This window comes from Manis javanica, chromosome 6 (assembly GCF_040802235.1).
Source record: "Manis javanica isolate MJ-LG chromosome 6, MJ_LKY, whole genome shotgun sequence".
NCBI lineage: Eukaryota > Metazoa > Chordata > Mammalia > Pholidota > Manidae > Manis > Manis javanica.
Window position 1 is genome coordinate 96,916,305 of NC_133161.1, and position 26,467 is coordinate 96,942,771.

Here is a 26,467-nt window from a genome sequence, read left to right on the forward strand (position 1 = left end):
ATGAATAATATGTTGGTCATAAAGCTATGTGAGGTCTACTGACTATTGTGAAAAAGGAAGAATTGCAGTTGAAGCCAAGTAAGAATGTAGTAGAATATAGGCACCAAAATAATTTCTTCTGATTACTAATACAGCCATGAAATATGAGAATAATTAATAAGTAATACATTAGCCTAATGTGTACCCATGGAGTGATTAGTTAAGTAAAGTCTGTTGCACAAAAAGCAACATTTCCTAGAACAGAGCCTTCTCTTTTTCCTTTCCCTTCTTTCCATATGGTTTCCTTCTCCCCCTCAAAAAAGGGAAGAAATGTATGTAGATTATGTATTGCAAATTATTTGTTTGGTTCCATTTGTACTGTCAAAGGCTTAATTTCAAACTGAGAGTTAAACATTCTAGTATAATTGTTACAGAAATGAGGAAACAAAGGAAAAATGTCTACTCTTACCTTTCCAGAATTAAGGATGGTGTTACAGTGAACACTACTAGGTGTTTGCTCATTCTGCCCAGAGCGCTCATCTGTTCAGTGAGCCTTATTTGATACTGTCTTAAGGGCTGTGGGGCCACCCAAATGAGTAGGACACAAACAGATGTTTAGATGAATGCAGCATACATGCTAATACTCCAATGCGATATATTAGTAATGGTTCATAAATTGACTATGTGGTCAAGTAAGCTTGGGAAACTCTAGGTTAACAAACTTAATTAATCTGTTGTCTTTGCTGCAAAACATTTAATAGGTGATAAGAGGGAGATCTAGGAATGCAGCATTTATATGTTGTTTTTTTTAACATATGACCTACTAACTCATGATTCCTTGGCTGTGCCCTGAGAATTGCTCATCTAAGCAGTTGTGCAGGATTCTGCCTCCTGGATAGAGGCTGTCATTCTCTGGGCAGGTTTGGACCTCAAGCAAGAGACATGAGGTTCAGGTCAGAGTTCTAACTCCAGTGGAAGGATAGTGGCCAACCTTTACTGGTGAGGAGGTGTAGAGCACAGTCATGTAGACCAAGCAATCCAATATGAATCTCAGGGCCATGTCGGATACTGGATTCTGGGACTAATTATAGACTTCATTTATAGGTACATCCTGGTCAGGAATGGCTCCAAAATTAGGCTGAGGTGGCATAGTTGAATGAGAATCTAGATAGCCAGGACAACTCAGACTCTTTTTGATGTATTGGTCCAGGCAAGCTAGAAGCACTCCATTTGATCTAATAGGAGTCAAATACAATTGAAAATGTCACATTTACTTGTTAAACCACCTGTACACATAGAATTGTTGTTGGCACTAGCAAAAAGAGATATGTATTTGTGTGTTGGAACTAGCAGAGGCATATTTTGAGAGCTAGGCAGCAGTTAAACTGCTGAAGGTAGGGAGTGGCTTCTATAGGGTGAAAGCTAAGATAGAAAACCCCTCAGCTAGCAGTGGGAGAGGCAGCCCAGTTTTAGACCAACTCATTGCTTAGTAAAATAGAAGGATTGCTCCCTCAACTTAGCCTCTATATATAGGAAACAGTTGGCACTCTAGTGGGAAAATAAAACAAACAACAATATACATCTCAACTGTTCTTATATAAACAATCCTTAATATGTAATTTGTAAAATTATAAGATATGCAAAGAATCAAAAAATAATGTGATAAAGCAATAGAAAAAAATTCTATCATGGGAACAGGCCCACAAATGAACTAGATGTCAGAATTAGCAGAAAAGGATGAGAAAACATTATAAATATATTCAAGAATTTTCTGAAAAGGTGGCTAGAATGGTTGAACAGATGAAGAATCTCAACATAGAAATAGAAACTATAAAAAAGAACCAAACAGAAATTGAAATACCTGAAATAAACACATACATTACATGGATGTCTCAGTCTTTTGGGGCTGATATAACAAAATACCACAGACTAGTGGCTTATAAACAACAGAAATGTATTGTTCACAGTTGGGACACTGGGAAGCCCAAGATCAAGGCATGGGAAGATGCGGTGTTTGGTGAGGGCCCACTTTCTGATTCATAGATGTCCATCTTGTACCTGTACCCTCATATGGTGGAAGGGATGAGGGATCTTCCTGGGACCTCTTTTATAAAGGCACTAATTCCATCTATGAGGGTTCTAGCCTTATGACCTAATCACCTCTAAGAGGCCCCATCTGATACCATAACCTTACTGGGGAGTAGGTTTCAACATAAGAATTTTGTAAGAGAGACACAAACATTCAGTTTGTAGCAATGGACTAAAAAGAATAGAAACCATGAAAGAAAGGATCAGTGAATTTGAAGACTGGCTAATAGATATTATTCAAACAAAAGCACAGAGAAAAAATATTGTAAAACACTTTACAGTTCATCAGTGACCTGTGAGGTTGTCTAACCCACCTGCACTTGGAATCCCAAAATGAAAACAGAGAGAAAATGGGCCAGATCATATATTTGAAGAAGTAACATCTGCACATTTTCAGATATGGTGGGAAAATATCTGTCTGCAGATCAAGGTCTCAGTGAATTCCAAGTAGTAGAACTACAACAGACACCACAACACCTAAACTCATCACAGTCAAACTTCTGAAAAGCAGTAATAAAGAAAATATCACTAAAAAAGCCATGCAGGAAAAAATGACACATTACATTCACAGGAACAATGACAAAAAATAATGGAAAAAATGGTTGACTTATCAGACACAAGTAAAGTCAGAAGGCAATGGAAAGATATCTTAAACTGAGAAAGGTTGTGCATAGAATATGCCATGCTCTAAGGAGCATCACAGGGCAGGGCCCAGGCAAGGGGTCAAAAAAGGCTTTTCCTGCACATCCCATCTGAGCTAAGGTCTCAAGAATGAGATGTAGGGAAGATGTTCCAGGTATGTGCAAGGTCCCTGTAGCAAGAGAAAACATGTCACATAGGAAAGCTGAAAGGTGCAAGGTAAGTGGAGCACAAATATCAAGGAAAAGATGGGAACCTGACCAGCTACTACAGGCCACAAAGTGGACATTTGTTTTCAAGAATTTTAAGCAGGAGGGATCATTTAAACAAATTTGTGTTTTGAAAAACTATTAAAACTTTGGATAAAGTAGAGGGATACTGGAGTAGCTGAAGAGAGAGCAGGAGGCCATAGGAGTGGTTCAGGAGAAGGGATGGTGGCTTTGACTCAGATGGTCTCAGCGAGGATAGAGAGAGGTGGCAGTCTGACCCCAGGAACAAGCACCTGACCATTAGGCTGAGTTGCCTGTGGGAAGGTATAATGAGGTGCAGGAGTCAAGACACTCACAGGGATATAGGGACCTGGAACTCGGAAGAGCAGTTTGAGCTGGAGGTGAGTACTTGAAAGTAATTGGTGTAGAAGGTAGATTAAATCTTGGATATAGATGAAATTTTTCCTTAACTTCTTTTCCTTTAAAACCTTATGTCTAGTGTACCTGCTCTGTTGCTATGCTCTGAGTTACATCCCAAGTATGTTCTCTGAATGGGGCAGATCCCCTTTTCCTGAGGAGCATTCCCTGAATGTCTTCTGTCATCACATTTGCAGTTCCCCACCTGTTTGCTGCCCTCTAGGGACCCTTGGGAGCCCTGCACCACGTGGAAGGCTGTTTAACCCGTGTCCTGGCTGCCTCTGGCCGGGCCTCTGTGACCCTGGAACATGGGGCACAGGTTACAGGTTCTGCCTCAATTACATGGTATCTTCAGTCAACCGGGAGCTATAACCACAGCTATAACTTACTGTCCTCAGTAAGAAATAATTACTATTGTTAAGAAATGAATGTATCTACATATGCTTTCCCTTTGTAAAATAGATGAAGATAGTCTAACATGCATTCTTAGGGGTATTAAATTCATCCTTCTATTTCTTTTTATTTATCATGAAAACTTGAGCACATGGAAGAAAAGTATATTGCTTATATAGTAAAGACATTGAGAAAACAAAGCAGAAGAACATAGGAAGATCATACAGTAAGTTATACTGTGGTAGCTACCCCTAAAATCTCAGTGGCTTAAACAGATGATTATGTTTTACTCACTGGCTTAACTAGTCTGTGGTACGACTCTTGAAGTCCATCCAGGTACTGGTTCTGAAAAGTTTTGTAGAGCCATTTAAACAAACTCAACTTGGAAGTGACACACTTACCCATCCTTGGCCATTTTTGGTCCCATGGGCTTCCTCACCACAAGAACCAAGAATTATTGCCCTACCATGCCTGAACAGCTGAGAGAAGACATGTTTGGAGAAAAGCACAAATTTTATCAGAAAGGAAACAGAAAAAATCGAAACCTTACTATCAGATAACTTAAGTACATGCATATAATTGCTACTATTCTATTTTGACCTACAAACAGCAGTTTCACAAGGTTCACACTAATAAGATTAAAATACCTTGTCTTTTTTCTAATACCACTTCTGACATTAAATGTGTGCTTTTCCCATACCAGTTCTCTCACTCTTCAGTACCATCTGGGTGCCCCAAAATTCAATTCAATTTTTACTAACAGGAGTTAGTGTGGACCCTATAGCTTGAGTCACTAGCCCCACGCACTGCTCCTACTTCGGGTTCCACCCACACACGGGCTTCCCAAGCTACCTAAGCATAAATTCTGCTGGGCCAAGTACAAATTTGGGGTTTCCCATGACTCCTCCTTTGGTTCAGTAATTTGGTAGAGTGACTTACAGAATTCAGGAAAACACTATAGTTACTATTACAGTTTATTATAAAAGATACAAGTGAACAGCAAGAGGTAAATAGGGTGAGGTCTTAAAAGGTCCCAAGCATAGGAGATTTTGGTCTCTGTGAAGTTAGGGTGTGCCTTTCTTCTGGCATGTGGATGTATTCACCCACATGGAAGTTCACCTGAACCCTGTCATTTAGAGGTTTTATGAAGGCTTTATTTTATAGGAATGATTGATTAAATCATTGGCCATGGGTTATTGAATGCAATTCCAGCCCCTTCCACCTCAATGGAATCTGAAAGTTTCAACCCTCTGATCACATATTTGGTTCTCCGGTGACCAGCCCTCTTCCTGAAGCTAGCTAGGGACCCATGAAGCATCACCTCATTACCATAAATTTGGGTATGGTTGAAAAGGGCTCATATGAATAACAAAAGAAACTCCTATCATTCAGGAAATTCCAAGGGTTTTAGTTGCTCTGTGCCTGGAATAGAGATCAAAGACCAAGTACACATAGTTTCATTAAACCACATATCTCTTACAAGAATAAGTACAAATAAATATCTCCTAAGGTCAAAAAATGCTCAAACTGAGCCAGACTACAAAATTCATCTATTTTATATTTTAAAAAGATGTGTATAAAAGTAAATGATTAAGAAGGAAAAGTGAGAAATGGAGAAAACACAAGTCAGCTTAATATCAAATCAAGTAATGTTTGATGGGGAGAAATCCTGAAAATGACAAAGATGATCATATTATATTGATGAAGGTTATAATCCATTGGTGAAAGAAACAACTATGCACCTCTATGCTCCTGATAATGTAGCATTGAAATAGGTAAAGCAAAAACTGCAAGAAATGAGCAGAAGTGAATTTCTATGGAGAATTTTAACTCATTATTTGGCATGGAAGTGTGATATAAATAATATTACATAGAAATAAAATAATGTATTAAATAAAAAATTATACCAGTTTCTGATTCTGCATGGCAGTTTCTAATTCCTCATGTTCTGGAGCTTGCAAGTTGCCAAAACATCCTAACAAACAAAAAGCTGAACAGATTGAAAAATCGGCAACTCCTCGTGGATTGTCAAGAGAGAGGAGGATACAGGACAAACTGCTGCCCCCAAGGTTGGAGAGACAAACAGGGAAATACAGGGAGTCACGACTTATCAGAGCAGAGGCTCATGAGCAGGAAGAGCCACAGGCATCAGGGCTGTGACAGGAAAACCTGAAGTGTAATTGATGAATTGTCAGAGGCTCAGTGTGGACAACTTTGAGAATTAGAAACTTGAGCCACCAAATGTTAGGGGGGTTTTATAAATTTTACAGTTTTGTAAAATTTACCTCCAAGAGCTCAACTAGGTTCTAACAGTAAGTGTCAGTGAAGAATCCCCTTGTACTTCTGGCAGGGGGAGGGGAAATAAGCTATCTTGATATTCACCAGGGCACTCTGTTCTTCTTAATAATACCTACTGTCAGTGGAAACTAGTTAACCAGAGTCTGACCTACTGGCATATAATCAGAGCCTAGCTGACCTGGTGGAAGGGAAATACTTAACTCCAGCCCACTCCAGCCATCCTGTTCCACCTAATGAGGGAAAAAATAAAGAGAAACACTTGTGAAGTTCACACTCCAGAGGCACGGTCTAATTAAGACTGAGAACTAATCATAGGACCATAGAATGCTCCCCTCTTTCCCCCACACCTAACCACCATATCACTAAAGGCCTGTTTACACCAGTAAACACAAAAGAAACAAAAATAGTGGAAGACAAAACTAGGAACAAAAAAAAAGACAACAGTAAAAAACAGTAACAGATATAGTAAATATTAATCCAAATATTTCAGGAATCACTTTGAAGATCAGTGGTCTATATGCACCAATTTATTGTCAGAGATTGTCAGGGTGTATCAAAAAAACTACACACTACTACATGTAAGATATTACAAGAAACCCACAATTAATATAAAGACATATATAGATTGAAAGTGAATGAAGGAGAAAAAATTCAAGGGTAAGACTAATTTTAAAAAAGCAAGAGTAGCTACATTAATTTCAGACAGAGCAGAATTCAGAGCAATGAAGTTATCAGAGATTAAGAAGGGCACATATTGATGAAGGGGTCAGTTCTCCAGGAAGACATGACAATCCTTAATGTATATACACCTAATAATGTGAGACAAAAACTAATAGAACTGCACAGAGAATGAATCCACTCTCGTGTTGGAGCCTTCAACATGTGTCTGTCAGAAATGAACAGATCCAGCCAGCAGAAAGTCAGTAAGGACAGAGTTGAGCTCAACAACTCCCTCAGTCAACAGGATATAATTGACACCAATAGACTATTTCATGCACAACAGCTGAATACACATGCTTCTCAAGCTCACATGGAATATTCACCCAGATAGACCACATTCTGGGCCATAAAATACACCTCAAAAAATAGGAAAGAATAGAAATTGTACACTACCTGCTCTCAGACCACAATGGAATTAAACTAGAAATCAATAACAGAAAGATAACTTGAGAATCCCAAAATGCATCAAGATCAAGTAAGAATTTCTAAATAACACATGAGTCACAGAAGAAATCTTGAGAAAATTAAAATACTTCTAATTAGTTAAAAATGAAAAGCAAATCTGTGAAAGCAGTGCCTAAAAGAAATTTTAACACTGAATGGATATATGAGAAATGAAGAAAGGAATAAAATCAATTATCTATGAAGCCTTATGCAACTAGAAAAAAAAAATAGGCTCTAAAGTTTGTACAAATAGGCAAATGACCCAGAATAGCCAACACAATATTGAAGGAGAAAAACAAAGCTAGAGGACTGACACTTTCTGATTTCAAGACTTACTATAAAGCTACATTTATCAAGTCAGTGTGGTACTGGTGAAAGAATAGACATATGGTTCAGTGGAACACAATGGGAAGCCCAGAAACAGATCCCCATATAGTCACCTGATCTTTGACAAAAGAGAAATGGCATGTACAATGGAGCCAGGATACTCTCTTCAACAAATGGTGCTAAAAAAAAATAAGAGCTTTTAGACACAACTTTACACCAAAACTAACTCAAAATGGATCATAGACCTATGTTAAATGAAAGCCATAAATCTTAGAAGATCTTCTAACTTAGAAGAAAATACAGATGGCCTTGGGTATGGTGATGACTTTATAGATATAACACCAAAGGCATGATACATGAAAGATAAAATTAATAAGCTGGATTTCATTAAACAAAAATCTTCTGCTCTGAGAATGACAGTGTCAAGAGAATGAGAAAACAAGCCAGAAACTGAAAGAAATATTTGCAAAAGAAGACATATCTGATAGAAGACTATTACTCAAAATGCACAAAGAACTCTTAAAACTTAACAATAAGAAACCAAACCACCTAAATTTAAAAATGGGCTGAAGACCTTAACAGATACCTCACTAAAAAAGTTATATAGACCACAAATAACCATATGAGAAGATGGAAATGCAAATCAAAACAATGAAATACCACCACACATCTAACAGAATGGTTGAAATCCAGAACCCTGGTAACACCAAATGCCAGCAAGGATGTGGAACTCTCACTCATTGCTGGTGGGAATGCAAAATGGTACTTTCACTTTGGAAGACAGCTTGGCAGTTTCTTCAAAATTAAACATAGGATTATGTTTAACCTAAACTAAACTTACCATAGGATTCAGTAATCACACTCCTTGTTTAAATAACCAAAAGAGTCGAAAACTTATATTCATGTAAAACTCTACATGGAGGTTTATAGCAGCTTTATTTATAACTGCCAACACTTGGAAGCAACCAAAATGCCCTTCAGTTGCTGAGTGGATAAATAAACAGTGATCCATCCAGACAATGGAATGTTATTTAACACTTTAAAAAATGATCTATCAAGCCATGAAAAGACATGGATGAACCATGAATCATATTACCAGGTGAAAGGAACCAATCTAAAAAAGCTATAAACCCTATGACTCCAACTATATGACATTCTTGGAAAGCAAAATTTTAGAGACAGTAAAAAAGATCAGTGGTTGCTAAGGGCTGCTGGAGGGAGGGATGAATAGACAGCACAGATGATCTTTAAAGCAGTGAAAACGACTCTTGTATCTAATGCTGGATACATGTCATTATACATTTGTTCAAACCCATGGAATGTACAACACCAAAAGAGAACTCTAATGTAAACTCTGGACTCTGAGTGATAATTATGTATAAATGTTAGTTCCTTAATTGCAACAAATGTCCCCTCGTAGTAGATGCTGATAATGGCAGAAGCTCTCCACATGTGGGGCCAAGGAGGTATATAGGAAACCTCTATACCTTCTATTCAGTTTTGCTGGGAACCTTAAACTTTGATACAAAATTAATGTCTTAAAAGGAATAAGCAAATTATACTGATCATTTTTCCATGAAGCAGAATTCATCACCATTGGAAGCATTTATAGATCATCTACACAAACTAACAGTATACTACTAGGCCAGGAAGATTATCTCAATAAATTTCAGAAAGGGGAAATTATTAAGGTCATATTTTCTGCTCACAATATAATTAGACAGTAATGTTTTTAAAAATACTGAACACTTTCAAACTGAAGAATAACTATTGGCCAAATAAGAAATTAAAACCATAATTTTGACTATTTAGAAAGTAATGTCAATATGATTATTCTACATTTCAACTTACCAAATAGTCTGAAATTATTTATAGGGAAAATTATTTTTTTTCTACTTTAAATCAAAGAAAAGAAAATTACTAAGCATTTTCAAATTAAGAATTTAAAAAACCCTAACCCAACAAACCTAAATTAAATAATTTAAACATGAAAACAAATTATTGAACTAAAAACAAAATACAGGGAAATAGTGACATTGATAAATATTTAAAAGTGGTCGGAGGGTCAACATTCTGGAATATATGACTAAGAGGAAAATAAATATATATGATTAGAACCATAAAAGATATATAAAATTACATGAATTTCAAATATTCTGAAGACTCAAATTAATTCCTTAGGAAAGGAAAATTACCAAACTTATAAAGCAGAATATTTCAAAATACCAAAGTTATGAAAGAAATTGTATAACTTGCCAGAGAATACCTATTAAAGGTTCCCAAACTACACCATTTTAGAAATGGATATTTATAAGCTTCTAAGAAATACATAATTCACATTATAATTATCAGAGACAAGAAAAGATAAACACTTCCTACTTTATTTTTTGAAGCTCTCATAACCAGTGTCCAAACCTACATGTACATCACAAAGGAAAAATACTAGAGATGGATATCTTTCATAAATACAGGTGTTAGCATCCCTTTAAATCATTAATAATCAAAATCAACAATCTAGAATTCATTCCTTGATTTTAAAATATACTTATTTAGTCTCTGTAATATGCAAGGCTTACCCTATATAGGGTCTCTGCTCTCTAGGCCCTTACTTTATAGTGGAGAAAACTACCATAGGCAACTAACTACAGAATTAATTACCTGATTGAGATTAACACTAGAAGGAGACGTGCAATATGTTATGATGGTAGGTGCCAAGGGGAGTCTTGCTCATGGGCTCTGTGCTTTACCGCCAGACCACCAGGACTGAATCAAAGATCTGCTGCTTTATTGGCCATGAAACCTTTAACTCCTTGGTTCTCAGCAGACAGCGATTTTTCCCCACAGGGAATTTGTAAGGTCTGGAGACACATTTGGTTGTTACTACTCAGGAGGGGCTACTGACATCTAGTGGGGAGAGGCTAGGGATGCTACTGAACATCCCTAGTGAACAGGACCCCACAACAGAGAATGATCGGGCCCTAAATAGCAGTAGTGCTGAGCTTCAGAACCCCTAGTACATGATGATGACTCCCACGTCTCTTTCTCTGGTGGAGGTTTGAGAGCCAGAGCCACACATCTAACTGCTCACAAGGCCTCTCCACTTGACCCTGGAAACTAAAACTTATCATCTTCCTTTGAAGATCTTGCCCCTCCTGAGTTCACTTTTTAAGTAAGTGACACCACCATCTACTCTTTTACTCCTGCCAGAACTCGGTGTGTCATCCTTTCCCTTACCACTGAAACACTGTCTTCATTAAAATTCTGATCACCTACCTAAGTGACTCTAGAAGCCATCCACCACGCTCCTCTGCGGAACTTTGCTAGCTAGCCCATCTTCTCTTTATTCATGTTCCTGCCCCCTCCTGTGACAAGAAGCCAGAAATAGTCTATATTTTAGTTGTACTAAATACAGTTCAGCCAGAACGTGCCATGCTTCTACTGGCCACAGGGCCCTCGCACATTCTCCTCTTTTTGCCTGTAACAGCTGGGCATTGCTTACGGTCGGTCCTACATGCTTCACATGATAAGCTCATTCAGCCTCAGTGTGGATTCCATTTCCTCCAGGACGCATTCTAAGAGACTTCGGGCCTGGGCACATCTCGGAGCTTTCTTAACATACAACACTTTATTTAGGGTTACATAAAATTAAAACTTGGAACAGATTTAGGTTAGGAAGACAATTTCAATATAGGAAGGAAGGAAGCTGGTGAGGATACTTGGAGCACTAAAGACAATAAATGAACATTAAGGGCCAGCACAACCATCTGTGAATACACCATGTCTAAGGAGTAACCAGGACACAGAACACTTGTGCATTTCTGGAGCACTTTGAACTTATGTCAGAAGTCTAAGCTGTCTAATAACACACAGTTGGCCTCATGTAGCCAAGAAAGCAAAGCAGTAGTCCTCACCAGGAGAGGGTTGGGAGTGTGTTGTCCCAGGAGGACAATTGGCACTGTCTGGAGGCACTTTCGAGGGTTTTCTAATTGGGTGATTGCTATTGGCATCTGGTACATTGAAGCCAGGAACCCTCCAATGCACAGGACAGCCACCACAATAAAGAATTATCTTGCTTAAAATATACAGCGAGGTCAAGAAACACAGTGAACACATTGCATATACATTATCCCAGTATGGCAGTCGCCTTCCTCAGGGCAGCTGAGCCAGGAAACCAAGGTGGAAGCTGTACAGCCTTCATGACTCAGCCTGTGAAGCCACACACTGTCACTCCCGCTGTGTTCTGTGGGTCATGCAGACCAGCCCTGACTCAGTGGACGAGTGCTTCATCACCGTGTGAGCACCGGGAGGTGGGCACCATGGGGGGCCTACAGGAGGCCAGTGAGCAATCCACTGTAACAACCAGAGATATGAGAAGAAATCAGTATAACATTTGTAGATGTCCATTGTCAAACTGAAAAACTGCAATTTTTCAGTTTGAGACTGAAATTAGTGTTAGAATTAATGATTAACTCTTGGTAGGACACAAAATAAACATATAATAGGTATCAGTAGATATCATCCAAACCAGTGATGTCAAGTTGGAAAATATTAAGGAAAGAAAATTCTATTTATAAAGTACCTAGAGATAGCCTCAAAAGTACCTAGAGTAAATGGAAACTCTCTGAAGAAAAATACAAAATTTCAGTAAGAACTGTAAAAATCTGGAATACATTGAGAGGTAGGTATGTCACATGGCTGAGGTGGAAACACTGGATTTGTATTTAACTTCAGTTCTTCACAAAGTAATCTACATTCTGGATGTAAATCTCAAATATCAAGGAGATAAATATACATAAACATTATATTTTTAAGTATGTATTATATGTGTATGTGTTTCATCAAACAATTCCAGGTATTATCCAGAAGAATAAATGGACCAAAATAACCAAGAAACTTTGGGGAGAGAAGTGTGGATATTTAGTTTAATATTAATATGTAATAAAGTTACAGAGACAGTGTGGTATAGTACAGTAATTTAATGGAAGTTCAGTGGAATTATCTAAATAGACCAGGAACATACCCTAATTAAATTTTTTTAAATAATAGTGATGGAACAAAAAACTTTTCGGGTAAAAAAAATGGTTTTTTTAAATAAACGTTACTGACACAATGAATTAACTCTGAAAAAACTTTGTATTTCCCCCTTTAGCCATACAGCAGTCCCTAACAGATTTGAGTTAATGTAAGATAATATAAAGTCACAAGAAAATTTGAATGAGTATTATCTTGAGTTGGAGAGAGACCTTTTGAGAATAAATTAACAGAATGATAACAGTGGGAAAGAAATCCAGATATTTACCAATATAAAATGTTAAACTCTCTGTAAGTTAAAAAAAAAGACACCATGAACAAAATTAAAGGCAAGTAAATATTGAGAAATTTTTTAATTTTTTCTCATTTATAGGAAAGTGTGGATATTCTACATATTGAAGAGGAGTAGGAAAATAATGCTTTTATGATAAGAAAAGCAGTGAAATCCTGCTACAAAAATAAAAGAGACCTGAGTCATCTCTCGATTGATTTTTCATCCCATATCTTGTTTTTGAGAACTTAGGTGCACCAGATAACTGTGACAGATGTGAGTCACACATATAAAAGATTATTAAATCAGTGAGAACATAGTTAGCCATACCAAAAAACAAAATGCAAATTAATGAAAAAGATTCTGCTACTTTGCCTCTCAAACTAACAATTTTAAAAACAGTACTGCTCATGCTGTCAAAGATGCTCTGGGACAGGCACTCAACAAATAGCAGAGGGTGTGCAAATGAGTCAATGTAAGTCCTGCTTTTACCGGCAGTTTGGCAGCAGGCAGCAGGAGTGTGGTGGAGTTATGGAGGTCCTCAGAGAATAACGTAACAAAGCACGCAGATGTTGGGACAAAGGATAAGCTGTATGTTGTTTATTTGTAGCATTGCATTTACACTAGTGAAAAATTATAAATATCCCTTAGATTCCAACAAAATAATTAAAACACTGGAACATCGCAATACGGACTGATGTGCAACCTTTATTAAACAAATCTTCTTAATAAAATAAAAACTGCTCATGACATAATGTTACATAAGTAAAGCATACCAGTAATGATATATGCAGCACAATATTTTTTGGCTGAAAATTTTGTGTGCATTGAAATCAGTTGGGAAGGAAATCCTGATGTGTCAGTGGTGCTTATCCTGGGGTGATGGGACTTGAGGTAGTTATTTTTCTCTGTATGATTTTGTTAATTTTATAAGCTATTTGTGATTACCTAACATTGCTTTTATTATAGAACTGTGAATATGGAAGAAATAGTAGGTTTTGAAAAGGCATGAGGAGTAGTAATGTAAATGCAGGAAATATCTGCTCAAATTATGGAGATGTCTTGCAGTGTGATCACTAATTCCTCCATGTGGGGCCTCCCACTACTTACACAGTCTCCCTCTTTCTCTCACCCTCACCCTCCTGCACACATGCACACACACCTGCAAAAAACCCAGTCATTGTTCTTTTACTGGATACATAGCTTTAGGTTTCTTCAATCAAATGCTTTATAGAGTTTTTGCCAGTATCCTGCTAATTGATCCATGGGGCCATTTCCTCTAGTGATTTCTGGTATTAGACAGTGTCAGCTCTTATTGAATTTCCTTACTGGATTTTTGCCCTTAGAATTGCTACATAAATTGAAATTTGTTGTGGGGAATGACATTCAATGCCAGTGCTGGAAGGAGGCAGAGGCAGGGAAAAGTCGGAAGCTTTCAAGAATTGACTGTGCAGGAGACCCCTTGTCAAAAGGACCAGTCTACTTTCAGTTGATGGAGGCCCTGTGGCAAGAAGTGACCCTTTTATTTATTTTGTTGGCTCTGTAAAGGATACCAGAAACTGGGAAATCATGGTACATAAGAACAGTGCAATGGCCAGTTGGTTTTGAATCAATCTAACAGACTGTCTTATAGCCTGGCCTGTTCTTTAGACCTATCTAAAGGCCAGCACCATTGATTTCTATGTCAAGACTCACAAACTCCTGGTGTATGTGGCCCCCCTGAGAATTGTCCTTCTGTCCCAGGAAGTGACTGGAGACCTCCAGTGACACTCCTCCCAGTTTGCCACTGGTTTAAAAAAAACATAAGTGTCTCACACGGTATTCGGTGGATTTAAGTAGATTAAATTTAATTTCTTTAAAAAATTATAAGCTGCTGTTCAAAATAAAATGTAGGTCAAAATTTACATCATGATTATTTTTTAAAGCTGTGATAAACAGCCCTTTCCTCTCCTAGGTTAAGGAGAATTCCTTCATCTTTATGCCATTATGATTTACTATTAATCCCCATGAAATGTGTTTTACTCCTTAAATGACACTACAGGAAAATTTTGGAGATTTTGTGGATTCAGTTCCAGACCTCAAGAAAGCAAATATCACAAGAAAGGAAGTCAAGTGAATTTCTTAGTTTCTCAGTGCATATAAAAGTTATGTTTATGCTATACTGTAGTCTGTTAAGTGTGCAATAACATTATGTCAAACATCAATATACATATCTTAATTAAAAAATACTTCATTGCTAAAAAATGCTAATCATCATCTGAGCTTTGAGTGAGCTGTAATCATTGATCACAGGCCACTGTAACAAATAAAATAATGATGAACAGGTTTGCAATGTGAGAATTATCAAAATGTGACACACGGACACAAAGTGAGCAAATACTGCTGGAATAAAGGTGCCAATAGAACTTGATCAGTGCAGGGTTGCCACAAACCTTCAATTTGTGAAAAGCAGTATTTAGCAAAATGCAATACAGCAAAGTGCAATCAAACAAGGACTAACTTTATTTTTACACAGCTACATGCAAAATGTAGTCTTCTGGGAATATGTTAAGAATGCTGGAAATATGGTGAATACGCCTGCACCACTTTGCAGAACATGTCTGTCCACTGGCGTATTGTATGTTTGAAATAGACTTCAAGCTGAAGCCAATAAATGTTTTATAGTATGTGCAAAATTAGCTCAGCTTTGCTGTCTCCTGAGGAGCGATGTCAGGAGTCTTTTTTGACACATGCTCCAGCTTCACTGCTTTCTTAATTTTCCTTTTCCTAAAGTGAAGTCAACTGCCTGAATCATACAGGATGCACCGCAGCCTTCCTTTGCTCACGGAATAGAAAGCACATTCAGCAGGATGCAAACACCTCTCATCCCAGTTGGCCAGGCTGTATTTGCCACTCAGGAAACATCAGGGGGATCTCACTGTTGGCGGGAAGCCTCACTCGGGGTCTTATTTCTCTTGGGTTCCTGGGACGTTCATGGTCTTTTTTCTTCTCCTCCATCTAGGCCTGCTCCTCGGCTTTCTCCCTATAATGTAAGAACAGATTTTAGTTTTCTGGAAGAAAAATCTATCCATTAATTAAAACGTGGAATGAATAAATCTCCATCACCTCCTCCCCATCCTCCTACTTGGATGACGGATGACTCTGCTTCATTCTTTGTTGAGGCAATTGAAAGGATCAGAAACAAGGATTAGAAATGATCAGAAAAAGTTTCCTGTCTTTTGTGGTAGATGAACTACTTAGGCCCCCATCTAAATCACTAGTGCACATGGTCCTGCCCTCTGTCACCTGCTGAGGACATCACTGCAGAGCCCCTTTCTCCTGCTCTGTTAGGTTATTCCCTGCACCTGCTCTTTCTCCCAATCATCTCACCGCCTATGCCCCCTTCCATCTACCACCCCATCTCCTTCTCCCTTTACAGCAGAACTTCTTCAAAGAGGTGTCTAGACTGCCTCCAATTCCTCACCCTAAATTCTCTGAGCAAGCTTCCTTAACTGCGGCCCTTGAGGGACTCCAAGAAGCTTCCACTTTGGAAAATCCATTGCTCAGTTTTCAGTTCCTTACCTTCCTGCAGTTGATGTGATTGACAGAACCTTCCATGAAGCACTTTCTCTGCCTCCAGGAAAACATTCTTCCTTGGTTTTTCTAATTCATTGGCTTTTGGGCTTCTTGGGCTCTTCTCTGGGAACCCCAGACCCAGAACTGTGGGCTGCCTGCAGGCTCAGCCCTTGGCCTCTTCTCCTTTCTATACACTCCCCCACGCTGTGGTCTCATCCACCATGATTTTAAATAACTCTGTAGGCTAGTGAGGCCCACATTTATACGTCCATTCAAGATGCTTCCCCTAAACTCCAAACTTGGATGTTTAGCTTCCACTTGAGACCTTCAATTGGATGCCTAATAAGCACCTCACACTCAGACTCTGCCACTGACATCCTTCTCTGCTCGCCAGCCGCCTCCACGCAGTCTCCCCCATGCCAGTTGATGGCATTCCATCCTTCCTGATTTTCCTGTGGTGTCATCCCTGACTCATCCTTTCTCTGCACCCCCACACCCAAACCACCTCTGTCCTCAAAAACAGCTTGTTTTGCAGTATGCCTGCAGCTTCCACTTGGTCTGGGTGATGTGTAGCTCTTGCCTGATGACTGCAGCCACTTCCTGACTACTCTTCCTATTTCCGCCTCGGCACACATGGCGACACAGCCAGCAGCCTGCGCCTTTTCAAACCTAATCTGAAATGTGTCACTTCTCTGTGTGAGCCTCTGATGTCTCCCAAAGCCAGTTCAGTGGGCTGCAAGGCCCTGCATGGTCTGGTGGCTGCTGTCCCCTCGTTGCTCACTCCACTCCTGCCACAGGGGCCACCTGCTGTCCTCTTGCATTCCAGGCACACCTGCCCAGGGAGTTGGTGCTTACTGTCCCCTCTGCCCCTGATGTCCACATGGCCTGCTCCTCTCCCTTGAGATGCCACCCCCAACCACCTGATTTAAAACTGCAACTACGCAGCTCCCTAACTCCCTTTCTTGCCTAGTTTTCCTCCCCAGGCCCATCCCTTTTGGATGTAGTCTGTAATTTTTTCAACTGTCTTACTGATGGTCTCTCCCCGATTAGAATTTAAGCTGTCTGAGGACAGACATTATGGCTGTTGTTTGCTTCATGCCTAGAATGCCTTTCACAGTAGGCATGAGCAAAATCAGTTGCACGAATGAAGGAATCAAATGGTTCTCAGCAATTAAGAGTAAGGACACAGGTATAGATGCAGTTTTTTTATTCCTTGGAGCTGAGTCTAGATTGCATTTCCTACTCATTTATCTCAGATACAACATTTAGGATGGGCTTCAGGTGGGAGTGTTCCATTTGAGTCATCTATAGTAAAGGCACTATCCCACGCAGGCCCCTCTGTGGTAATGAACGAAGTTTCCTTTGCATTTTCGTGAACTCCTTTTGGTTAAAGTAGCAAAGGACCGTCTTAGGTTTTGCACCGTGGCCATTTTCTTTCTTTCTTTTCCCTTTAGTTAGTACTTAATATACAAGGAGAAAAGTTCTGAGTAAACATTTGTAGGAGTATTAGAAGCAAACTGCCTCTTTGTGTTCTTTGTTAGGCTGTGGGAGGAATTGTCTCCCAGTTTCAATTAAGTGAAAAGGAATATTTTAAATACAATGTGATTTGTTCATAACCAGAACCCCTGAACTTCCATGATCCCTAAGTCCTCAACAGCTTTCCCACCGCCTTCAGAGCGAATGGCAGCACTTCCCCCGTTCTATCACCCGCTCCTGCTCGCCTCTGCCCCAAGGCTCTCTTTCTCTTGTTCAAGATGTGAGGACTCACTAGTGGTCATTAGTTCCTTGAACCATCAGAAATTCTCATCTGCATCTTCACCTAGAAAGGCAGCCACCTCCTGGCCACCTGGTCCCTTTGTTCTTAGGTCTCAGATAACAGAGGGGTCTTCGCCACAGTTTGCAAAGTATCTCTCATCTTAGTTCCTTTATAGCAACTGATCTTTCTCCTTTAGGGCTTATTATAATTGGTAATGTGTATGTTTATTTGCGTGTTTATGTTTTCTGGACAGTCTCTCTCACCCCTCAGCTGTAAGTTGCCTGAGGGTAGGGCCATGTCTGCTGTGTCTAGCTGGGTAACTGTCACAGTTGATGCTCACCGGGCACTTTCCTTTGGTCAGGGGCCACCAGCACCCCTGCCCCTGGGGTGTGCCCAGCCCATCTGGGCTGCAGGAGAGAAATCAGAGTTGGGGGGCGGGGGCAGAAAGGAAGTGCTGAGTTCAAGAACTCTGACTGCTACAATAAATCTGTCCCAGGTGCAGGGTCAGGAGGGCAGTTCTTAACCCTCCACCCCAAGAGGTGGGCCCTGGGGGAGAGCTGGCAAGGTGGCAGCCAAGCCTGCCTGCCCTTCTCTTTCATGGATGAACTGTAGTTCCTGGGGAGCAGAATACAAGGAGATGAGTTTTACAGTGTAAGCGAGCAGTAGAATGGCATACTTAGAGGACTTGTGGGAGGTACAAATAATCCTAATAATTCCAGGAACCTGAGAAGGCCAGCACCCCCTCCCTGGTATCTGAAATGAAATCAGACCTTGTGAGGTCTCCATTCATTCCTATTACAGCTCACTGTCAGAAACGTAATGAACACACAAATACCCCAGGACACTGCAACATCTGAACAACAACAGAAAATCCAGCCAACTATTTTCCTCATCAGAAAAAGAACACTCTTGGGCACCAGGAGTGAATGGGCTTGAGGAACAGGCAGAAGGCAGGTGAGAGGGAAAACTAAAAACATCCCCCTGATTTCGACAGCTTTCACTCACTGTGTTCTTGATGCCCTGTTTGGTTTGGGGATCTCTTTGTCCCCTAGAAATCGGCATTTAGGATTGCTGATGGCTGCAGGATCCTGGGATCCCAGGTCAGGGATTTCCGGCCCTCTTCTCTCACACTCTGGCGTAGTTGGCTGTTCTGTTCAGCAGCTCAGCAGCCCCTGCCCCGCCAGCTGCCAAGGTGCCCCCCTGACTGGGGCGGAGCAGAGAGCCACGAGAGCCTCTTCAAGCCTTCGGTTCTTTCAGGGCAGGAAGTGTCAGTGAGCAGCTTGTGCCACGGCTTGGCCATTTCAGGCCCTGCTCGGACCATGGCGGCCCCTGCTCTCCCACCCCCGGGACCCCATTTCCTGTAGAACGAGCCCCTCCCTTTGGTTTGTTCCCCAGGTCCTCCACAGCATGACATTGACTGGACACCTGCTGTGTACCAAGCTCCACACATGCATCATCCCGGATTTTCCAACAACCTTATCAGGGAAATAGTATTATTCCCCACTTAGAGATGGAAAACCTGTTATTTAGAGATGTTGAATAACTTGTGCAGTAGTAAGTCAAGAGCTGGAATTTAAGTGTGGGTCTGATTCCGGCACAAGCTTTTCCAAAGTTCACAGCTGCTTCCACAGCCTCAGCTCCTGAGTTGACCTCTGTCCACTCTCCCACAGCACCAGCTGTTCTGCTTTGTCCTGGCTCTGCCTGCAGAATTTGGTTCATACCATGTCCTGCATGTGCAGTGGACTCAAAATCCCACCCTGCCAACCTCTGTCCATCCTTGCAGGACTAGCACATAAGACACCCCCTCCATGGAGCCTTCTTTGGTTTCCTCTTCATCCCACCTAGTTCACCCTTTCCCTCCCAGCTGTCATTGAATGCCGTGGTTCCTCTGTTGCATTCTGTGAACTACTTAGTTACAGGTTTAATGTCTACTGCTAGATTGAGAGACACTTATTTACATCAGGAGCCATGTCTTACTCAGCTTAGATACCCCACATGCCTCTTACGGATGTTTACATGAATCTCTCACACCCTTCAAGACAAGATGCCTGATGGCCAAGTCCCGCCAACTGGCAGGAACACAACCTTAGCTAACAGCCCAGAGTAAAGGCAGGCGTGGCAGGACGCATGCCGACGACTGCTGTGGGAAAGGCCCTGCATCGCATTCTCTCTGGCCAGCTTCACTGGCTGAGCACTTCCTTCCATTGCCAACAAGACCACAAGGAGCTGTTGAGAAGGGTCAGATCTGCTTTCCTTACAGGCACTTTCCCTCCCCACGGGTGTGTTCCTTTCCTGGTTTTTAGTGTTCACGGCATCTCAGATCCTACACTTGCCCATCCCTTAGCATAGGAAGAGTAATAGTCAAGGCTCACATACCATACGTTCAAAGGCTTGAAAGTTAGAAAGTGAGTCTATAAATGGTTCAATGAAAGAAAAGGAGTGAATATCATTAAATGTACCTTTAAATTCTTAGATAAAATAAAAACCAAATTTAGATCAGTTATCTAAATAAAGCTGATTTTAAAACTCAAAACAGAATTTTCATTAAATATTTTATAAGAGTATCTGCCATTCTAGCATTCAGTGGTCCTCTAATTGCCAATAGAAAGAAGCAGTACCATGCTTCACACGTGTCATATCTAGAACAGAAATTCTCAGTGTGGTCCAGGGACCCTTAGGAGTCCCGGGAGCCTCTCCGGGGGTCTGTGAGGTCAATACTAGTTACATAGTAGCATGAGACTTTATTTGCCCTTTCACCTCAGTCTCTAAGGAAGTGCCCTGGAGCTTTTCAGAAGCTCCTTGACGTCTGTATCAACAGACTGAAGTCAGAAACAAGTATGAAACTCCAGTTGCTCCTATTATGCCCCACCTTAAAAAGAATTACAAAAACATAAAACATTTCCATAATTCTATTTTTTTATTTTGAAAAACAGTTATTTGGCATAAAACATGTTATCCATGTTAGTAGTTTACCAATTATCATTTTTAAATGAATGCATATATTTAAACTGTTGTTCAGTTTTCATTTCTAATATAAAGATTGATATAACCCACATAAATAAAAGTTCTTTGGGTTACTCAACAATATTTAAGAGTGTAAAGTGATCTTGAAACCAAAATGTTTAGAACTGTTGCTTTAGAGCTACTGGAATACCAGCTTCAGAGTATCACCCAATACTGCAAATGTCCTACAGTCTCCATCCTAACTAGGCCATGAGCAAACATTAGGACCTGAATTGGAATAGGAAGGGAAGCAAGGGCTGACGCTGCTGAGAAAGGACACTTTATTAGGCAACCTCCCATCTCATAATGCTCTCTGAGAGAGATCTGACAAGTTAATTAAATCATCTTTCCTCTCCCCTGCTCAAACCCTCCCCAGAGGGTCCATAGTGGAACAACCACACCACTTCCTGGTGCTCACAGGGGCTGCCCTTTGAGTCAAGGACGTGGAGATAGAGGTAGGAGGGTCTGAGGTCAGTGTTTACATTTTGATGCTACAAGTGAGGAAATTGAGGAGGTAAGAGGGTAAGAGACTTGTCCAAGACTGCAGGTCCAGCAAGAAACAGAGCAGGCCAGACACTTCACTAAAAGAGAAGGAAATGTTCCCTTTTATTTTTACAGCCATCCAAGATAGTTATTCACTAGGTGCAACTTAAGCTCAGAGAGGAAGAAGCATAAGGCCTTAGACTAAGCACAGCTGGCGTAGGACCACACTTGTAGTGAGTATACACAGCCGGCACTTTGTGCAGGCATGTCCAGGTCCAAAGCAAGCACTCTTCCCTCCAAATTTCAAGATTTGGACGTTTTCACCAGTACATGGTCATGCCAGTTTAATTAGCATTACTTACAATGAAGAAAAATTAGAACAATCTAAATTTATAAAAATAGAATTAGTGTCATTACTGTTATAAATATCATGTGTTAAAATGTTATGGATATTGAAATGATTTTGTGATATATTTTTAATAACATGGAGAAATTCTTTAATAGCTAAGCATAAAAAGCAGAATGCAAAAATGGGTAATCTCAACTATCTAATAACAAACTGCATAAAGGAAAAAGGAAGGGAATATTTGTAACTGATCATTCTGGTAGCCTGAGTGGCATAGTTATGGAGGCATGATGTTTTTTAAAAATTTTGTGTACTTTTCAAGTTCTTAACCTTTATTATTTTTATACTTAAAAATTCCACCTCTGGACTACCACAGGTCCCTGGAATATGCCGAATGTGACTTAACTTCTCTTGATGCCCAGGAAAGGCTGTGGCAGCATCTGCCCAGTGGTGAAAGCAAAGCCATAGCTCTTACAGGACACACAGCTCGGAAGGCAGCAGTGCAGCCGTGGACACTGGGGGAGGTCTAGGTGAAAGGAGTGCTAGGGGATGGTCTCCCTGCCCTTATCCATCCTGATGCTCTCAGGTCTACAGAAAACTCACCCATATCACTTTTTCACTTGGCTCAGTTCAGCTTTATGGCCCCTCTGCACCATTGCAGATTGAGAAATGAGGCCAAGTGTGTACTAAGGCTGGTGAATCCTGTTCCAAGGTTTCCAGGTTCCCGATGCCTCTCAAGATGCTGCAGCCTTCAGGGCCACTTGGCTACCTTGGTAGCTCTGCTCCTGGCTGGTGTTAAACAACAAAAAGTCAGCTGTGTAAATTTGAAGATCAAATTGGTTTTATTCAATGATTCATAAATCAGGCAGCATCCCAACTAGCAACAGAAAGTAGTTCCACTGAGCTGTAGAAAAGGAAGGTTTTTTAAAGGCAGAATGGGGGTGGAAAAGGAAATTGTTAGTAAAGCATGCATTGTTATAGGCAAGGGTGCCCTCTTGAGGGGAATAGAAGGGGTTAACTGGGCACATTAGCTCACCAGTAATTCCATGTGGACTGGTTGAAAGTTACATTCCCGGAGAGGGGGTTAAAGCAAGTAGGTTAGGTATTAAGTCTTGGTTTGCTGACATGAGATTTAGCACAAATGAATTGGGGGCCTACTGTCTCCTTTTTAACCCTGGGAGCAGGCTCCTGTTCAGTTATAAAAGTCTATTTTGCCCCGCACTTGCCCAAATCTTACCTGTGCCTTCAAGGCTCTTAATAGCTACCTGTTAAGTGGTCACCACTTTGCAGCTTTTGGTGACAACCACCCATTAGAGACAGTAGTGGCCCCTCTCCCAGTGCTGGCTTGCTGGTCAGCACCAGACTGAGCTGATGCTTGTGAAAATATAACTTATTAGGTCACCTTACCCCACTGAATTAGAACCTCCAGGAAGGAGGGCCATTTTTTACAAATTTCATTTTCATCTCATGTGTTCAGTTTTTTTTCTGGCTTGGTTATATTGGCCTGAGAACAGGGATCATATCCTGCACAACAGGTGGCCCAAAGCTTTGAAGAACAGTTATTCAATGAATGTTTGTTCAACTGAATTGAATTATATACAGTCAAAGTGAGGGCACAACTTCAGGCCTTGCATTTGAGTCTTTGCCAAAATGTTACGATCACTTGTTCTTTACTAACCCTTCCTAGTCAGCAGTTGGAAAGTTGTTAATTACAGAGATAGCTTTTCATTATCTTTCATATTGTTTTTGCATCCTGCAAAGCAGAGACCATGTGGAACCTGTCTCCCTATTTGATACGTGTGACCAATATTCTTTAGGGATATAGTGTTCAGACTGGCAGCCAAGAAGAGAGATGGCTCAGGCACCCACAGAGGAGCCATTCACCACAATGGTTCCAGGGCTTCGCAATGACCATGCGTCCTCTTCCCATATAATGGAAATGAATATTGGCACCAAGATTTCGGTGGGCATTCCAAGGAAGGCTGAGATGATTTTCCTGAGCTGTATGAGATGGGTGCCTTGGGTTTGGTTCTAAGGATCCTTCTTCTGTGTGTTGATACTATGTCAGTTGAAACATATAGTGAAGTCACTAGAAACAGTGATATAGTAATTTTAAAAAAATCTCCAATAACTAGAACTTATTTGTTCTGGTTCTTTATATCCTGGTTGGGTGGGCACCACTCTCCCTATCAGGACTGTCCACCCCACTCCCACTGTGTGCATTTGCGTTTCTCCTGGTAACCTTACTTTGGCAGTTGCATGTGTACGACTCCATAGAGATTCTTGGGCTGTTACTGGTTTTTCACACAAGAGAGTCCTGGCTTCCAGGGCAGATGCCACAGCTTATGCCCCCGTTCATTCTCCAGTGTTTGACACCCACATTTGTTACTTGCTGAATAAATAAAGATTGACTAGGAAATGCACACTTAGTGGTTAAAACTATCCTGAAAAGTGACCCTAACTACCTTTAAGTAATATTAATAAAACAAGATTAAAATGCCAGCCTCCCAAGGTAGGACATGATTGAGGTGACATGGAGTGTAATGTCTTCCCAGGACTAGGCGGTATAAGATGTCTCCTCTGTAAAGAGCAAGCTAACATCTTAGAATGAGTGCACTTAAGACTCATTAACATGTTACCTGTGGCTCTTGTCTTCCTTAGAATTACTGTTTCTTCGTGAACAGTCTTTCAAAAACCCAAATTACTTCGTTTTTGTCATTTTCTTGTTTTGCCACTGTCTCTTGGGGCTTTACAGAGAAGCCCAATGAGCAGTCTGAATGGCAGCTGAGACACATCATTGTGATGACACAGTCCCCACTGCCACCACACTGTGACAGAGGGCTGTGGCTGCCACCCCTGCATGCTGTGGCTTCTCTGCAGCTGTCACTCCTTAGAAGGATGCAAAAGTTTAATCCCCGATGTTTTCTGTCTGTGAAGTAATATGGAAATTTAGAGATGTAATCTGAATAATTAACTCAAGCCTCAAATGAAAAAAAAAAATCTTAAAATATCCAGATCATTAAGACTTCTGATTTCTACTTGGGTGTAGGCAGTTTCTTTTAACTAGTTGAAATGGCAGTGGGTGCCCTTGAATATCTTACTGTATTATTGAAATCCAGGACTTCTAGGTATCAGCTTAAGGATGAAAAATATCCTAGCCAGGTGATGATCATCTAGTTTGCCTTCTGATCACTGCTATAGTCAAATTAAATTAATATTCTCACTGAATTTACTATAGACCTATACCATACTATTCAGCAAAGACTCCTCATGGTCAGGAAGGGAATCAGGGGGAGAAGCACTGGGGCTTGTACTTTCACTGTGGCAGCTGCACCTTTTTCATATCACAGACAAGCTTGGTTCTAAGGATCCCAGGCATTCCAGCAAGAGACAGATGACGAGTAAACCATACTTTTTCTCCAGTCTCTAAAACTGGAAAATTTGTCTGAAATCCCCAGCAGACTGTGGCTTTTGTTAACGAGTTCAAAGGTTCCAAGCTGCCTCAATTAACTGACCCTTCTCTTTAGTTCTGAAAAATCAAAAAAATACATTGGTATGACAAATGTCCAAAGAGACTTTCTGTGAAAGATATTCACTAATCTCAGCACTGTGTCCTGTAATCATATTTAAAAGGCATAGCCAAGTGTTTATTTTCTTTTAATGCTCCTTTAGAACCAAGCCAGACTTTGAACTGTGAGGGTTTCGCACACCTTTTAGGAAGTCAAGTAGGGAACCCAGGCATCCAGGTAACCACAGCCTGAACACTCACTCCCAACCCACTTTAATCCTAATCTTAGTGATGACCTCCTCATGCCTCAGAGCAAAATAATAAATCCTACTCTGAAATTTCAAAATAGAATTCTTCCTTCCTTTTACCATTTCCATGAATAATTGATAATAAAACACTATGACACCTATCTAGGTCACCTCATTTGCTTGTTTTGACTATGGGGATATCTTGATGCCATTGGAATTTTCTACATGGGACTTTCACAGCTTTTGACACTCGTTCATTCAGCTGTGATTCACTTAAAAAGCAATGCTCTGTCTCTGCTCTTGTATAATGTCTCTCTTCTGTAGATGTTAAGAGCTTGATGGCAATGCTGGTAGGCTGATTTTTCTCCTTATCATTCAGCTCTCGCAATTATTTTATCTCAAATCCTTGATGGTAGGGTGACTTCATTTTTAGTAGGACCAGTTCTTTCTTCCTCCAGCAATCTCTTGATTTAAACCATCTCTGCCAGCCCTTGTATTTTAGCCTGGGTGCTGAAGTGGTATACCCTGGTGTGGTTAAGTGAACAAGTGACAGCTAGGAACAGAATTGAGTAACACCGACTGGAATGTCATGGGAGTGGAAGCAATGATGAGCAGAAAGAATCTGGGAAAGAACATGTTCCCAGTAACCCTGTCTAGGATATCAGTTGGCTTTGTCACTTCTCAAGGGAGATAGCGGGAGGGGTAGGTGTGGAACAGACGAGAGAGAGGCCAGGTGCCTTTACATTGCCAAA

At 40.5% G+C, this 26,467-nt stretch overlaps 1 protein-coding gene and 1 long non-coding RNA gene across 5 annotated transcripts in view; one reads left to right on the forward strand and one right to left on the reverse strand.

The window, feature by feature from the left end:
• The window catches only part of HECW1 (HECT, C2 and WW domain containing E3 ubiquitin protein ligase 1), a 394,788-nt gene that overhangs the window by 146,399 nt on the left and 221,922 nt on the right, over positions 1-26,467 (forward strand). The window lies entirely within an intron of this gene.
• LOC140850101 (uncharacterized) lies at positions 15,354-24,724 on the reverse strand. Its single transcript, XR_012132855.1, has 3 exons — positions 24,599-24,724; positions 22,563-22,748; positions 15,354-15,838 (listed from the first exon to the last, which is right to left on the reverse strand). It is a non-coding gene; the product is annotated as an uncharacterized lncRNA (long non-coding RNA).